Source organism: Oncorhynchus masou, unplaced genomic scaffold, assembly GCF_036934945.1.
Source record: "Oncorhynchus masou masou isolate Uvic2021 unplaced genomic scaffold, UVic_Omas_1.1 unplaced_scaffold_1787, whole genome shotgun sequence".
Classification (NCBI taxonomy): domain Eukaryota; kingdom Metazoa; phylum Chordata; class Actinopteri; order Salmoniformes; family Salmonidae; genus Oncorhynchus; species Oncorhynchus masou.
Window position 1 is genome coordinate 18,769 of NW_027008062.1, and position 16,938 is coordinate 35,706.

Genomic DNA, 16,938 nt, shown 5'->3' on the forward strand with positions numbered 1-16,938 from the left:
CCAGAGTTACCTCTGCTGCAGAGGATAAGTTCATTAGACTTACCTGTCTCTCATGAGGACCGCTACAGGAAAGGAAGACCCAGAGTTACCTCTGCTGCAGAGGATAAGTTCATTAGAGTTACCTGTCTCTCATGAGGACCGCTACAGGAAAGGAAGACCTAGAGTTACCTCTGCTGCAGAGGATAAGTTCATTAGAGTTACCTGTCTCTCATGAGGACCGCCACAGGAAAGGAAGACCCAGAGTTACCTCTGCTGCAGAGGATAAGTTCATTAGAGTTACCTGTCTCTCATGAGGACCGCTAGAGGAAAGGAAGACCCAGAGTTACCTCTGCTGCAGAGGATAAGTTCATTAGAGTTACCTGTCTCTCATGAGGACCGCCACAGGAAAGGAAGACCCAGAGTTACCTCTGCTGCAGAGGATAAGTTCATTAGAGTTACCTGTCTCTCATGAGGACCGCTACAGGAAAGGAAGACCCAGAGTTACCTCTGCTGCAGAGGATAAGTTCATTAGAGTTACCTGTCTCTCATGAGGACCGCTACAGGAAAGGAAGACCCAGAGTTACCTCTGCTGCAGAGGATAAGTTCATTAGAGTTACCTGTCTCTCATGAGGACCGCTACAGGAAAGGAAGACCCAGAGTTACCTCTGCTGCAGAGGATAAGTTCATTAGAGTTACCTGTCTCTCATGAGGACCGCTACAGGAAAGGAAGACCTAGAGTTACCTCTGCTGCAGAGGATAAGTTCATTAGAGTTACCTGTCTCTCATGAGGACCGCTACAGGAAAGGAAGACCCAGAGTTACCTCTGCTGCAGAGGATAAGTTCATTAGAGTTACCTGTCTCTCATGAGGACCGCTACAGGAAAGGAAGACCCAGAGTTACCTCTGCTGCAGAGGATAAGTTCATTAGAGTTACCTGTCTCTCATGAGGACCGCTACAGGAAAGGAAGACCTAGAGTTACCTCTGCTGCAGAGGATAAGTTCATTAGAGTTACCTGTCTCTCATGAGGACCGCCACAGGAAAGGAAGACCCAGAGTTACCTCTGCTGCAGAGGATAAGTTCATTAGAGTTACCTGTCTCTCATGAGGACCGCTACAGGAAAGGAAGACCCAGAGTTACCTCTGCTGCAGAGGATAAGTTCATTAGAGTTACCTGTCTCTCATGAGGACCGCTACAGGAAAGGAAGACCCAGAGTTACCTCTGCTGCAGAGGATAAGTTCATTAGAGTTACCTGTCTATCATGAGGACCGCTACAGGAAAGGAAGACCCAGAGTTACCTCTGCTGCAGAGGATAAGTTCATTAGAGTTACCTGTCTCTCACGAGGACCTCCAGAGGAAAGGAAGACCCAGAGTTACCTCTGCTGCAGAGGATAAGTTCATTAGAGTTACCTGTCTCTCATGAGGACCTCCACAGGAAAGGAAGACCCAGAGTTACCTCTGCTGCAGAGGATAAGTTCATTAGAGTTACCTGTCTCTCATGAGGACCTCCACAGGAAAGGAAGACCCAGAGTTACCTCTGCTGCAGAGGATAAGTTCATTAGAGTTACCTGTCTCTCATGAGGACCTCCACAGGAAAGGAAGACCCAGAGTTACCTCTGCTGCAGAGGATAAGTTCATTAGAGTTACCTGTCTCTCACGAGGACCTCCACAGGAAAGGAAGACCCAGAGTTACCTCTGCTGCAGAGGATAAGTTCATTAGAGTTACCTGTCTCTCATGAGGACCTCAACAGGAAAGGAAGACCCAGAGTTACCTCTGCTGCAGAGGATAAGTTCATTAGAGTTACCTGTCTCTCATGAGGACCTCCACAGGAAAGGAAGACCCAGAGTTACCTCTGCTGCAGAGGATAAGTTCATTAGAGTTACCTGTCTCTCATGAGGACCGCTACAGGAAAGGAAGACCCAGAGTTACCTCTGCTGCAGAGGATAAGTTCATTAGAGTTACCTGTCTCTCATGAGGACCTCCACAGGAAAGGAAGACCCAGAGTTACCTCTGCTGCAGAGGATAAGTTCATTAGAGTTACCTGTCTCTCATGAGGACCGCCACAGGAAAGGAAGACCCAGAGTTACCTCTGCTGCAGAGGATAAGTTCATTAGAGTTACCTGTCTCTCATGAGGACCGCTACAGGAAAGGAAGACCCAGAGTTACCTCTGCTGCAGAGTATAAGTTCATTAGAGTTACCAGCCTCAGATTGCAGCCCATATAAAGGCTTCATAGAGTGCAAGTAACAGACACATCTCAACAAGACTTCCTTCATGGTCTAATTGCTGTAAAGAAACTACTACTAAAAGACACCAATAAGAAGAGGAGACATGTTTGTGCCAAGAAGCACGCGCAATGGACATTAGACCTGTGAAAATCTGACCTTAGGTCTGATGAGTCCAAATTGGAGATTTTTGGTTCCAACCGCAGTGTCTTTGTGAGAAGCAGAGTAGGTGAACGAATGATCTCCGCATGATCTCCGGAGGTGTGATGGTGTGTGGGTGCTTTGCTGGTGACACTGTCTGTGATTTATTTAGAATTCAAGGCACACTTAACCAGCATGGTTACCACAGCATTCTGCAGGGATACACCATCCCATCTGGTTTGCGCTTAGTGGGACTATCATTTGTTTTTCAACAGGACAATGACCCAACACAGTTCCAGGCCGTGTAAGGACTATTTGACCAAGAAGAAGAGTGATGGAGTACTGCATCAGATGACCTGGTCTCCACAATCACCCGACCTCAACCCAATTGAGATGGTTGGGATGAGTTGGACCGCAGAGTGAAGGAAAAGCAGCCAACAAGTGCTCAGCATATGTGGGAATTCTTTCAAGACTGTTGGAAAAGCATTCCAGGTGAAGCTGGTTGAGAGAATGCCAGGAGTGTGCAAAGCTGACATCAAGGCAAAGCGTGGCTACTTTGAAACATCTAAAATAAAAAAAATTGTTATTACATGATTCCATATGTGTTATTTCATAGTTTTGATGCGCTCACTATTATTCTACATTGTGTAAAATAGTACAAATAAAGAAACCCTTGAATGAGTAGATGTGTCCAAACTGTTGACTGGTACTGTATGTATTTATTGTTAACTTTTGACCTCTTACTGTGTATTTTAGAGGTAACTGTTGACTGGTACTGTGTATATTATTGTTAACTTTTTGTGTACAACTTTGCTGTTGATTACTGCATTCAGTTTAGGTCATCTTGGCAGGTCCTAATAATGTCTGTTTATTTGGGATCTGAAAGTGAAGATGTTTGTAAGTCATATCTGAGCTTACTCCATGACCATGTGTTCAGGAAACACACAAGTGTGGAGGTAGGGAGGGAGGGAGATGTAGGGAGCGAGGGAGAGGGAGGGAGAGGGAGGGAGGGAGAAGTAGGTAGGGAAGGAGAGGTAGGTAGAGAGGGAGAGGTAGGTAGAGAGGGAGAGGTAGAGAGAGGTAGCTAGGTAGGGGTAGAGAGGTAGGGAGGGAGAGGTAGTGGTAGGTAGAGAGGGAGAGGTAGAGAGAGGTAGCTAGGTAGGGAGGAATATGTAGAGAGGGAGAGGTAGAGAGGAATATGTAGAGAGGTAGGGAGGGAGAGGTAGGGAGGGAGAGGTAGAGAGGGAGAGGTAGAGAGAGGTAGCTAGGTAGGGAGAGGAATATGTAGAGAGGGAGAGAGAGGGGTGGGGAGAGGGAGAGAGAGGGGAGAGGTAGAGAGGGGTAGGGAGGTAGAGAGGGGTAGGGAGGGAGAGAGGGAGAGGTAGAGAGGGGTAGGGAGAGGTAGAGAGGGGTGGGGAGAGGGAGAGGGGTGGGGAGAGGGAGAGGGGTGGGGAGGGAGAGGTGGAGGTGGAGAGGTGTGGAGAGGGAGAGAGGTGGGGAGAGGTAGGGAGAGGGAGAGCGAGGGAGCGGTAGGGAGGGAGCGGTAGGGAGGGAGAGGGAGAGAGAGGTGTAGGGAGGGAGAGGAGGTAGAGAGGGAGAGGGAGAGGTAGGGAGGGAGACGGAGGGAGAGGTGGAGAGGGAGAGGTAGGGGGGAGAGGGGGAGGGACAGAGAGGTGTAGGGAGGTAGAGAGAGGTATAGGGAGGTAGAGAGAGGTGTAGTGAGGTAGAGCGAGAGGTACAGAGGGAGAGAGGTGGGGGGGCTGTTGGCGGAGCGCCCCCTGGCAGCACACAGCTTTATTTTCGTGAAATGTCATGACTTTGGGGAGTACAAATGTTTGACCATTAAAAATCCTATTTTCCTTAACCTCAACGCTAAGCGTAACCCCAAAACCCTAAACCTAAACCCTAAGCTTAAAACTTTTCAAAAAGGTTATTGTTTCCCGACCTTGTCAGGACATTCAAGTGAATTAGTAGGACATCAAATCAAATCACATTTTATTTGTCACATACACATGGTTAGCAGATGTTAATGGGAGTGTAGTGAAATGCTTGTTAGGGTCATGATAAGGTAGGAAAACAAGTACACACACTGTTCAATCTCTACATTTGGATAGTTCCTCAAAACATATGGTCAACTTCTTGCAAATAGTTGATTGTTAAACACAATTTGATGAAGTGTTGGAAAGTGTCACATAATTTGGGTCAAACAATGAATATTGAATAAAAAGCTAAACAAATTTTCCGTGTCTTCATGACAGAGTACGATTGAGATACAGGCAGGTATGTACCCCCAAACATCCCTCTTTTCTGTTGGTGTGACTGATCGCACTGCTGGAGGTTGGTAGAGAGACACTGAGCAGAGGCAGACCCACCCTCTTCCTCTTCCCCTCCTCTTCCTCTTCACACTCTCCCCTCTCCCTCCCTCTTCCCTCCTCCTCTCCACACTCTCCCTCTTCCTCTCCACACTCTCTCCCTCCCTCTTCCTCTCCACACTCTCCCCTTCCCTCCCCCCTCTTCCTCTCCACACTCTCCCTCCCTCTTCCTCTCCACACTCTCCCTCCCTCTTCCTCTCCACACTCTCCCTCCCTCTTCCTCTCCACACTCACCCTCCCTCTTCCTCGCCACACTCTCCCCTTCCCTCTCCCCCCTCTTCCTCTCCACACTCTCCCCTTCCCTCTTCCTCTCCACACTCTCCCCTTCCCTCTTCCTCTCCACACTCTCCCCTTCCCTCTCCCTCTCCACACTCTCCCCTTCCCTCTCTCTCTCCACACTCTCCCCTTCCCTCTTCCTCTCCACACTCTCCCCTTCCCTCTTCCTCTCCACACTCTCCCCTTCCCTCTCCTCCCTCTTCCTCTCCACACTCTCCCCTTCCCTCTCCCCCTCTTCCTCTCCACACTCTCCCCCTTCCCTCTCCCCCTCTTCCTCTCCACACTCTCCCCTTCCCTCTTCCTCTCCACACTCTCCCCTTCCCTCTTCCTCTCCACACTCCCCCCTTCCCTCTTCCTCTCCACACTCTCCCCTCCCCTCCTCCTCCTCTTCCTTCACTATTGTTCCCCACAGATGAGTGCTAGTTCTGGGTGGGATGGAGGGAAGCCCTGTTTAATTTGTCTTTGTTTGTAGAGCCTGTTCATTTTCTAATTAGTCCTGTTTCATCCCGTGCCATCGTTAAGAGGATGCCTTGTGTCGTCCAGATGTCTCTACCCAGTGCATTCTGAATAGACTACAGCACATTGAGAGTTCTCAATAGACTATACAGCACATTGAGAGTTCTCAATAGACTATACAGCACATTGAGAGTTCTCAATAGACTATACAGCACATTGAGAGTTCTCAGTGGGCTATACAGCACATTGAGAGTTCTCAATAGACTATACAGCACATTGAGAGTTCTCAGCAGACTATACAGCACATTGAGAGTGTTGTTGTTTGAGAGAATCAGTCATAAAGTCCATTGTGTGGCTTCAATAGAATAGTTATTAGGTGTGTGTTTAGTGTATTTCTCTGATAGATAGCTCTATGAAAGAGCCTCGTTTTAGAGTCTCAATCAGAGCGTGAACACAGGAGGGTTGTGTATATACTCCAAGTGCATATCCTTTCTCCACTTGTTGTAATGCATGGAATGAATATAGGGTGTGTTAAAGGCGTTTGATCAAGGAGAATTGCTGTCAGGTTAGTGACAGAGTGTGGGACTACACATGAAGAAGACAGAGGTTACAGTACTGTTTCAAATCAAAAAATCTAATTTTATTTGTCACATACACATGGTTAGCAGATGTTAATGCGAGTGTAGCGAAATGCTTGTGCTTCTAGTTCCGACAATGCAGTAATAACCAACAAGTAATCTAACTAACAATTCCAAAACTACTGTCTTATACACACAAGTGTATAAGACAGAAAGACAGTAAGGTTAAGGTACAGTGTCATGGGTTGGTGAGTAGTGGGTGGTGCTCCTCCCAATCGCTCCCCATGCATAATGTACTGTAATCTAGACTGTTTATTTCGGGAGGTGCCCCTCAAATGCATCTGCCCCTCACACAACAGTGCCCCTCACACAACAGTGCACCATACACAACAGCGCCCCTCACACAACAGTGCCCCTCACACAACAGTGCACCATACACAACAGCGCCCCTCACACAACAGTGCCCCTCACACAACAGTGCACCATACACAACAGCGCCCCTCACACAACAGCGCCCCATACACAACAGCGCCCCATACACAACAGCGCCCCTCACACAACAGTGCCCCATACACAACAGTGCACCATACACAACAGCGCCCCATACACAACAGCGCCCCTCACACAACAGCGCCCCTCACACAACAGCGCCCCATACACAACAGCGCCCCTCACACAACAGCGCCCCATACACAACAGCGCCCCATACACAACAGCGCCCCCATACACAACAGCGCCCCTCACACAACAGTGCCCCATACACAACAGCGCCCCATACACAACAGCGCCCCATACACAACAGCGCCCTCACACAACAGTGCCCCATACACAACAGCGCCCCATACACAACAGCGCCCCTCACACAACAGCGCCCCTCGCACAACAGCGCCCCTCACACAACAGCGCCCCTCACACAACAGCGCCCCATACACAACAGTGCACCATACACAACAGTGCCCCATACACAACAGCGCCCCACACACAACAGCGCCCCATACACAACAGCGCCCCTCACACAACAGCGCCCCTCACACAACAGCGCCCCTCACACAACAGCGCCCCATACACAACAGCGCCCCTCACACAACAGTGCACCATACACAACAGCGCCCCTCACACAACAGTGCACCATACACAACAGCGCCCCTCACACAACAGCGCCCCTCACACAACAGTGCACCATACACAACAGTGCCCCTCACACAACAGCGCCCCATACACAACAGCGCCCCTCACACAACAGCGCCCCTCACACAACAGTGCACCATACACAACAGTGCACCATACACAACAGTGCACCATACACAACAGCGCCCCTCACACAACAGTGCACCATACACAACAGTGCACCATACACAACAGTGCACCAAACACAACAGGGCCCCTCACACAACAGTGCACCATACACAACAGTGCACCATACACAACAGTGCACCATACACAACAGCGCCCCTCACACAACAGTGCACCATACACAACAGTGCACCATACACAACAGTGCACCATACACAACAGTGCACCATACACAACAGCGCCCCTCACACAACAGTGCACCATACACAACAGTGCACCATACACAACAGCGCCCCTCACACAACAGTGCACCATACACAACAGCGCCCCATACACAACAGTGCCCCATACACAACAGCGCCCCATACACAACAGCGCCCCTCACACAACAGTCTCTGCAGGGTATGTGGTGTAACAGAACTGAGTAAAGAAAGCAGCATGAACTCAGACTTCACCCAAAAACCCAGTTGACCTCCCGCTATCATTACTGTTGCAGGATGTATCCATAGACACACACAGAGTAGTAGATACAACACAGAAAGTCACCAGAGATGGAGTGTACCTGTTGCAAATCTCCTTGGTTACCACAGATTTGTCAATTATTTTTTTATTGTTGGCTGACAGATGAAAAGGCTGTTTTAGTGCGAAAAAATAAATACTTCCCCTGGGTTTCAATCACTCATCTGTGCTCGATTTACAAAAGTCAACAACAAAAAAAGAAAGACAAAACTGACTTGGAAGATCCAACAGTGAAAAGTGAACCGAGGAGAGAGAGACAGAGCCCTCATGAAGGTGTTCCTCTGTAACTGTCAGATGAGTCCCCACAACCACAGGGCTATCTTTAGCCCGGGCAGAGCGCAGAGTTGTTTGGCCACATCCCGAACCCACTGCTTGCTGCCTGTCCAGGCCTACTGGCTCCAACTGCCGGGAATGTGCGGGTTTGGCACAGAGTCTTCTTCAGGCGTGCCAGGGAGGGGTTCCTCTTCTGTCCCCTCTCCCCACCGCCACCAACTCTACAAAATCCTCCACACCAGGAGGTCAAAACCAACCTGGACTCAGGGGTAGACGTACCATACCAAACGTAAAATATCGTACTAATTGGGGTGTCCTGGATTTACGTTTAATGTGGTATGTATTCATTTGTGTATGTCCATCATCCATTTTGTATTTGTTGTGGCTAACGTTAGGTAGGTGGCTAATGCTAACGTTGGCTAGGTGGCTAACGTTATGTAGGTGGCTAATGCTAACGTTAAGTAGGTTGGGGTTAAGGGTTCAGGTAAGGAGTTAAGGTCAGTGGAAGGATGAGATTCGAACACACAACCTTTGGGTTGCTAGATGTTTGGGTTATATGCCTACCCAGCCACCCCAACCAACCACCTTACTTTAGTTTCTGTCTTCTGTCTTATGTGACCATACCAAAAGTAACATACACTAATTTGAGTGTCCCGAATTTAAAGTAAAATCAAATAAAATGTTCTTTGTCACATGCGCCGAGTACAACAGGTGCAGGTAGACCTTACAGTGAAATGCAAACTTACAAGCCCTTAAACCAACAATGCAGTTTAAAACAAGAAAGTGCTAAAATCAACTGAAGTAAAAAAAAGAAGATATAAAAAAAAGGTGAAATAACACATTTACGTATACTATGTTACGTCTTGTCTATAAGACCAGGCTGTCATAGCCAATAACCATTAGAGGAACCGAAACCTGCCCATTTATGTGAATGGTGGGAGAGAGGAAAGGAGGGAGGGAGAGACAACAGAGGGGTTGACTTGTTCAGAGAGAGAACTTTGGCTGTTCCACTGGATGTCATAAGGTGAATTCACCAATTTGTAAGTCGCTCTGGATAAGAGCGTCTGCCAAATGACTTAAATGTAATGTAATGTAACTTTACTGCGGGAGAGAGGAAAGGAGGGAGAGAGAGACAACAGAGGGGTTGACTTGTCCAGAGAGAGAGTAAAGGAGGGAGAGAGAGACAACAGAGGGGTTGACTTGTCCAGAGAGAGAACTTTACTGAGGGAGAGAGACAACAGAGGGGTTGACTTGTCCAGAGAGAGAGTAAAGGAGGGAGAGAGAGACAACAGAGGGGTTGACTTGTCCAGAGAGAGAGGAAAGGAGGGAGAGAGAGACAGAGGGGTTGACTTGTCCAGAGAGAGAGAAAGGAGGGAGAGAGAGACAACAGAGGGGTTGACTTGTCCAGAGAGAGAGGAAAGGAGGGAGAGAGAGACAGAGGGGTTGACTTGTCCAGAGAGAGAGGAAAGGAGGGAGAGAGAGACAACAGAGGGGTTGACTTGTCCAGAGAGAGAACTTGACTGTAGCCTCATAAAAGCCCACTTTCAGAACTTTTTGATCACTGCGTTGATCGTTGTTGTCGGTCACCATACATAGTCCTCTCTGAGCAGTTCGCCATGCAAGGAGCTATGCCATTCAACGGAACACCTCCCTCCTCACTCTCCTTTCTACTCTCCTATCTGGTCCTGCCTGTAGGAGTGTCTCCACTTCCTCCCCTGTCACTCTTTTGTCGATGTGGTTGGTAAAGCATGACTTGCCAACCTCCACTGTGGAGTCACTACACTATTGCTAAAGGCAAATTCCACTGTTGCAAGTCCCTCCCTCCCTCCCTGCAGTCTCTCTGTGTTTCTATTCGTCCTTCCTCTCAGTCCCTCACTCAGTTTCTCAGTCCTTCGCTCACCGTCTCTCTCTCTCTCTCTCTCTCATTCCCTATCTTTCACTCACTCACTTGCAGAAGCTCTCCTCCACACCCTCTCTTACAATATCTCGATAGCATTGATCTGTCCAATTCTCTCTGGAAACTCCCTTTCTCACACATCTTCTTGTACTTTCAAACTAGTCAGACATGCTACACTGGCATGAACTATCATAATATTCTCAGATAAATCAAAACGAGGTTACACTACCAAAATATTCACACAGGGTGACACGGATATAACCAGCGAGACATATGAGAGTTTGTGTATTTATGTATATTTGTCACAATATTTGTGTAATCTGTGTTTTGCCCCTCCTCTCCCCTGGTGAGTGTGGCTGTTGTCACCTAAACTCAGGAAGCTGAACTCAGTTTCTATATTCTATATTTATCTCAGTGGTTTAGTTGAACAGGTTCTGGAGCCTCAGGCCCTCTGCTCTCACAGCTCTCACTGCCCTGACTACTCTGTGCCTACCTTCTGCCGAGCGCCCCTCGTTTCAGCGGTGCGACTGTGAAAGGGTTAAAACAACTCCACATGCAGGAGCCAGAGAGAAGTGTACGAGATGACCCCTGACCCCAAAGGAAAGGAATGTGGAAGCTCTTTCATCTTGGACAAAACCAAAGACAGTTGGAAAGTAGAGGGAATTTCTGTTCCAGGTTTTAGATTAGTTAGACTAGGTTCTAGGTTTTAGACTACAGGTCGACTAGGTTCTAGGTTTTAGACTACAGTTCGACTAGGTTCTAGGTTTTAGACTACAGTTCGACTAGGTTCTAGGTTTTAGACTACAGTTAGACTAGGTTCTAGGTTTTAGACTAGACAGACTAGGTTCTAGGTTTTAGACTAGACAGTTAGACTAGGTTCTAGGTTTTAGACTAGACAGTTAGACTAGGTTCTAGGTTTTAGACTAGACAGACTAGGTTCTAGGTTTTAGACTACAGTTAGACTAGGTTCTAGGTTTTAGACTAGACAGCTAGACTAGGTTCTAGGTTTTAGACTAGACAGTTGCATGTGGAAGGGTTTTCTCATAGAGAAACCTTTTTATGCATGGTAGTCTTGTTAAACAACATCCTGCTGTCCATGTTTGATGGACCTGTGATGCGATACTCTTCCTGGATGTTGATTTGCTATCTCAGTATATTCTATTTTTGTCTGCAATGCATGGAAACACTCAGCACTGACAATTGTTAGTGTGGACAGTAGATTACTCTGTCCTGGGTAGACAATGCTCTACTCTGTCCCTGGGTAGACAATGCTTTTCTCTGTCCTGGACAAACAATGCTTTTCTCTGTCCTGGACAAACAATGCTTTTCTCTGTCCTGGACAAACAATGCTTTTCTCTGTCCTGGACAAACAATGCTTTTCTCTGTCCTGGGTAGACAATGCTTTTCTCTGTCCTGGGGTAGACAATGCTTTTCTCTGTCCTGGGTAGACAATGCTTTTCTCTGTCCTGGGTAGACAATGCTCTACTCTGTCCCTGGGTAGACAATGCTTTTCTCTGTCCTGGGTAGACAATACTTTACTCTGTCCTGGGTAGACTGCTTTTCTCTGTCCTGGGTAGACAATACTTTACTCTGTCCTGGGTAGACAATACTTTACTCTGTCCTGGGGTAGACAATACTTTACTCTGTCCTGGGGTAGACAATGCTTTTCTCTGTCCTGGGTAGACAATGCTTTTCTCTGTCCTGGGTAGACAATGCTCTACTCTGTCCCTGGGTAGACAATGCTTTTCTCTGTCCTGGGTAGACAATGCTTTACTCTGTCCTGGGTAGACTGCTTTTCTCTGTCCTGGGTAGACAATACTTTACTCTGTCCTGGGGTAGACAATGCTTTTCTCTGTCCCGGGTAGACAATGCTTTTCTCTGTCCTGGGGTAGACAATACTTTACTCTGTCCTGGGTAGACTGCTTTTCTCTGTCCTGGGTAGACAATGCTTTTCTCTGTCCTGGGGTAGACAATGCTTTTCTCTGTCCTGGGTAGACAATGCTTTTCTCTGTCCTGGGTAGACAATGCTTTTCTCTGTCCTGGGGTAGACAATGCTTTTCTCTGTCCTGGGGTAGACAATGCTTTTCTCTGTCCTGGGTAGACAATGCTTTTCTCTGTCCTGGGGTAGACAATGCTTTTCTCTGTCCTGGGTAGACAATGCTTTTCTCTGTCCTGGGGTAGACAATGCTTTTCTCTGTCCTGGGTAGACAATACTTTACTCTGTCCTGGGTAGACAATACTTTACTCTGTCCTGGGTAGACAATGCTCTACTCTGTCCTGGGTAGACAATGCTCTACTCTGTCCTGGGTAGACAATGCTTTTCTCTGTCCTGGGGTAGACAATGCTTTTCTCTGTCCTGGGTAGACAATGCTTTTCTCTGTCCTGGGTAGACAATGCTTTACAATGCTACCACATGATGAAATCATTGTGCATAGGTTTATTATTTATAGACATTCACAGTGAATATACAGTACCGTTTGGGCAAAGGCTACCATTTCCATCCTCCAGACGTCAATTCATCGTTGCTTCATCGTAATTTAATCCTGAAATTACGTCCTGGAAACAATGCATGATTCAACCAGTGTGCGCCCAGTGGGATAGCATTGCGTGCGGGGCTTTGCTATGGCTATCCTGACTACCCTCCCGACTACCCTCCCGACTGCTCTCCTGACTACCCTCCAGACTGCTCTCCCGACTGCTCTCCTGACTACCTCCCTGACTACCTCCCTGACTACCTCCCTGACTACCTCCCTGACTACCTCCCTGACTACCTCCCGACTCCCTCCCTGACTACTCTCCTAACTACCTCCTGACTCCCCACCCGACTCCCCACCCGACTACCTCCCTGACTACTCTCCTACCTCCTGACTCCCCACCCGACTCCCCTCCCGACTACCTCCCTGACTACTCTCCTAACTACCTCCTGACTCCCTCCCCGACTACCCTCCCGACTACCTCCCTGACTACTCTCCTGACTCCCTCCCTGACTACCCTCCGACTACCCTCCCGACGACCCTCCCGACTACCTCCCTGACTACTCTCCTGACTCCCTCCCTGACTACCCTCCGACTACCCTCCCTGACTACTCTCCTGACTCCCTCCGACTACCCTCCGACTACCCTCCGACTACCCTCCCGACGACCCTCCCGACTACCTCCCTGACTACTCTCCTGACTCCCTCCCTGACTACCCTCCGACTACTCTCCTGACTCCCTCCCTGACTACCCTCCGACGACCCTCCCGACTACCTCCCTGACTACCCCCTTGACTTCCCCCTTGACTTCCCCCTTGACTTCCTACTGACTACCTCCCTGACTACCTCCCTGACTACCTCCCTGACTACCTCCCTGACTACCCTCCTGACTTCCTCGCCGACTACCCTCTCCACTACCTCCCTGACTACCCTCCTGACTACCACACATACTGTGGTCCCTGCAGGGGAGGGCAAGGGGCGGAGCCTGATGGGTCAGGGGAAACTAACAAAGACAAATAAAGAACAAAGTAAAGGACATTTAAATCATCAGAGGAACATAGCGTGTATACACATATCAAAGAGCAGAAGGGCCACACAGAGTATGAAGCTGTTAGTGGTTGATAAATGACAGAAAACGACTGTAGTGATGTGTGGGCAGGTTTTTACAATGGGACATGTAATGGAATGAAGAGGTGTAGCTTAGTCACGGCAGAGATGGAGAGAGTATGGGGATTTTAGGAGGTCATTATGTTAGATGGTGAGATAGTTCTAGGTAGGGATTGATGGAGGTGTTGGTCACCACTATATATTACGGGGCTGATGAAGAGATCTTATGTGGAGCTCAGTTGTGTGTTGTTGTTGGTGTGTTATTCGTCCTGAAATGATTACATGACATAGCAGAAACAAGTCTTGTTGTTGAGTCCTGGTGTAGATGCTAGGTGTTTTTATGTAGGAAGCGTTAGTTATTGGATGTGATGCCTTGGACCGGCGAGGCAGGGGTCAGGGGTCACGGTTGTAGGTGTAGTGTACTCCGTGTGATGCAGGACTAGAGCTGTCAGGGGTCACGGTGTGAGGTGTAGTGTACTCCATGTGATGCAAGACTAGAACTGGCAGGGGTCAGGGGTCATGGTGTGAGGTGTAGTGTACTCCATGTGATGCAGGACTAGAACTGGCAGGGGTCAGGGGTCATGGTGTGAGGTGTAGTGTACGCCATGTGATGCAGGACTAGAACTGTCAGGGGTCAGGGTGTGAGGTGTAGTGTACACCGTGTGATGCAGGACTAGAACTGTCAGGGGTCAGGGGTCACGATGTGAGGTGTAGTGTACGCCATGTGATGCAGGACTAGAACTGTCAGGGGTCACGGTGTGAGGTGTAGTGTACACCGTGTGATGCAGGACTAGAACTGTCAGGGGTCACGGTGAGAAGTGTAGTGGACGCCGTGTGATGCAGGACTAGAACTGTCAGGGGTCAGGGGTCACGGTGTGAGGTGTAGTGTACACCGTGTGATGCAGGACTAGAACTGTCAGGGGTCAGGGGTCACGGTGTGAGGTGTAGTGGACGCCGTGTGATGCAGGACTAGAACTGTCAGGGGTCACGGTGTGAGGTGTAGTGTACACCGTGTGATGCAGGACTAGAACTGTCAGGGGTCAGGGGTCACGGTGTGAGGTGTAGTGTACACCGTGTAATGAGCTCCCCAACACAGCTGTCAGCTACTCTTAACCACATATATATACACACACACGTACTGATGTCTCTCATTAATTCATACCATTCAGACCTGTACCCTCTCTGTCTCAGAGAATCCCAGAGATCACACTGCACCTATCAACAGAGATGGGGTAGTGGGAACTGGGTTAGTGTCTGTGTCGTGTGTCGTGTGTCGTGTGTCGTGTGTCGTGTGCCGTGTGTCCTGTGTGTGTGTGTGTGTGTGTGTGTGTGTGTGTGTGTGTGTGTGTGTGTGTGTGTGTGTGTGTGTGTGTGTGTGTGTGTGTGTGTGTATGCACACACTTATTTAGACAGAGTGTACAAAACATTCTGAACATGACAGACTGACCAGGTGAATCCAGGTGAAAGCTATGATCCCTTATTGATGTCTCTTGTTAAATCCACTTCAATCAGGGTAGATGAAGGGGAGGAGACAGGCCAAAGAACATTTTTTTTAGGCCTTGTGACAATCGAAACATGGATTATGTGTGTGTGCCATTCAGAGGGTGAATGAGCAAGAAAAAATATTTAAGTGCCTTTGAACAGGGTATGGTAGTAGGTGCCAGATGCACCAGTTTGTGTCAAGAACTGCAACGCTGCTGTTTTTTTGACTCTCAACAGTTTCCTGTGTGTATATCAAGTGTGGGGGCACAGGTGTGGTTAGTAGGAGCCAGACCAGGGTGACCTTGGACTTGACCATGTGACTTAGCTGTGTGGGAGGAGAGGGGTCGGAGGTGACAGCAGAGGTGACTTAAAGACACGGTGCAACAGTGTTACTTGAAGGTGTATGAAATGTACGCTTGACATGACTGTCAGTGCCTTTGGATAAAAGTGTCTGTTAAATGGCTTATATTATTGTTATTATTATTATTATTATTGTTATTGTTATTGTTATTATTATTATTATTATTGTTATTATTATTATTATTGTTGTTATTATTATTATTATTATTATTGTTATTATTATTATTATTGTTATTATTATTATTGTTATTATTGTTATTATTATTGTTATTGTTATTATTATTATTATTGTTATTATTGTTATTATTGTTATTGTTATTATTATTATATTATTATTATTGTATGAAATATCACTCAGGAATGATACTGTATCCTGACGTGTAGTTACAGTATCACTCTGAAACGGTTGGATTTTCATTTTAATCTGACCAAACTAGACAAGTGTTGTTCTTATTTAAAAGGTAGGGATTTATACATTAGAGGAATCTGATGAATTTAGGCAGATAGACTGGTACCGGTTATTTTATGGTAACCCCCCCATACCCTGGGGCTGAGTGGGATTCATCGTTTTCTGTAGGATTATGTGAGCCTTATCCAGCTTTATAACATGTACATGCATGTACACACACATACACACACACACATACACAAACACAAACACACATATACACACACACACACACATACATACACACACACATATACATATACATACACACACACATACACATACACACACACATACACACACACAGATACATACACACACACATACACACACACACATACATACACACACACATACACATACACACAAACACACAAACACACACACACACAATGCCTGCTTTGTGTATCCACGTTTTTTGGGGGGGGGAAGTCACACAACATGATGAGGACATGTATGAAGCCAAGCACACAACATGTATGTGCTAAACATCGGTAACACATGGCTAACGTTCAGTGGATAAGACGTTTTTACATCGATGACTACTGTGAGGAGTGGGATGGCTGAATGACTCAATGACTGGGAATGAACTGTCTCAGACATTCCTATTCCTCACTTTCATTTGTGTCCCACTATGCCACATTGTCCTTTAGTGCCCCCTAGTGTCCAATGGGTGTTTGGACTGGAACTCTGCCCTGTCCAAGTCACAAGTCAAGTCTGTTTGTCCATTTTCATAGCAGAAAAATAATCAGTCCATAGGCTCAGATTTGGGGGTGGATTCATTTTACATTCTTATGTTTAAACATTTGAGTCATTTAGCAGTCGTTCTTGTCCAGAGCGACTCACAATAGAGAGTTCATACATTTTCATATTAATTTTCATACTGGTCCCCTGTGGGAAATGCTGCATATGTCTGCTCAATGGGAAATTGCCTTTAAATTTAATCGCAGATCTTCAGCGACACTGATTGAATCATTTCCTACTCACCCCAACCATAGCTGTTGGGAGTGAGTGAGTGAGTGAGTGAGTGAGTGAGTGAGTGAGTGAGTGAGGGAATTTGAA